We start from the raw sequence: 1,255 nt of genomic DNA, 5'->3' as shown, positions 1-1,255 counted from the left end.
TCGTTGACATTCCTCATCAGCTGGGCAATGCTGGTAAGAGTACCGTGCCTGTTTGGTGCCTAGGTTTATTAAGACTTTTAGTTATCTCAGAAAGTTGAGATTGATAGCATGCTAGGTGGATGTTTATGGGGCGCTAGCACTTGTGTGCAAGAAAATATTAATCAATATGAGACCGTCCATGGCATGGCAAAATGAATTATTTTTTTCTGGAGAGAAGCAGAATCCCATATTGCAAACACACACTAGCATGTTGCCTGGCAAATAGGATTCTGTATTCTACTCTGGAATTTGTGAGAAGAAGAAAGAATGGAGGATGTCACTGAATTGTTGAGCTGTTAAGAAGATAAGCAGAAACTGACTTTCTCTCATTAGGGTAACAAAGCAGTGGAATTGTGTCCACGGGTGCTGTTTACTCTCTATTTTTGCTGGCTGGCTTGAACTTTGGCTACAATTGCAGCAAAAGCCCTCTTCTGAATACCCAAAGCTTCTTACAGGTGGAGTTTGTCTATAGAAGGATCTCAGCACAGGATGGAGTGTGCAGCCTGAAAAAAAGGGGATTTTGTGCGGGATTTTTCCAGTTGTTCTGAGACTGCAGAGGAGTCAGGAGAGCGGATGAATGATGATGAGGTGCCAGAGCAGAGGTCAAAAGTGAGTGGTGTGTGATTGGGTGGAGAGAAGTATCTTGCGGATGTGTGTCCTGTGTTTCTGGCAACGTAGAGAGTGTTCGGGAAGGCTGTGCTGTTTTTCGAGTGGTGCTACTGGAGAGGTGAGTACCTGAAGTCCCGTTGAAGGTGCAGGGGTGTTGGTTGTGAGCGTGTATGTGTGTGGAATGGGAGCAGAGGCATGGTTGTGCTGTGTTATGGCCTTAGGCATAATGGGGATGGGAGCGTGAAGGGTGTGGTGCAGGGCAGGTCCCTGTGATTCCTTCGATAGCTCAGCTGGTAGAGCGGAGGACTGTAGGCTCTCTTGACACGGCCATCCTTAGGTCGCTGGTTCAACTCCGGCTCGAAGGAGTGCTCTTTTGGCTCTTGCCCCGACTGAGTCTGCAGCACTGGTGCATTTGGAACGCTGGCCACGCATCTTGTGTTTGATGGGATTGGAGGCCGGAGCTCTGGCGGGCCGTGGAGAAGAGGACGTTGCTCTGTGGTGGTTTGTGTAGAAGATAGGGCAGGTGGTGTTGGCGTTGAGCACCTGTATGTTTGAAGGGAGCAGCAGCAGCAGCTGGAAGTTGGGAGTGTTTGTTGGGTTTGTGAAG

General features: G+C 48.8%; 1 non-coding gene across 1 annotated transcript; it reads left to right on the top strand.

Moving 5' to 3' along the window:
• Window positions 1-923: 923 nt before the first annotated feature.
• Window positions 924-1,013, top strand: TRNAY-GUA. The gene is given in 2 exon segments: window positions 924-960; window positions 978-1,013. It is a non-coding gene; the product is annotated as a tRNA-Tyr (tRNA).
• The last annotated feature ends 242 nt before the right edge of the window (window positions 1,014-1,255 follow it).

Source organism: Meleagris gallopavo, unplaced genomic scaffold (assembly GCF_000146605.3).
Source record: "Meleagris gallopavo isolate NT-WF06-2002-E0010 breed Aviagen turkey brand Nicholas breeding stock unplaced genomic scaffold, Turkey_5.1 ChrUn_random_7180001846890, whole genome shotgun sequence".
NCBI lineage: Eukaryota > Metazoa > Chordata > Aves > Galliformes > Phasianidae > Meleagris > Meleagris gallopavo.
Note: the sequence above shows the minus strand (reverse complement) of the source record. Positions and strands in the feature narration are given on the sequence as shown.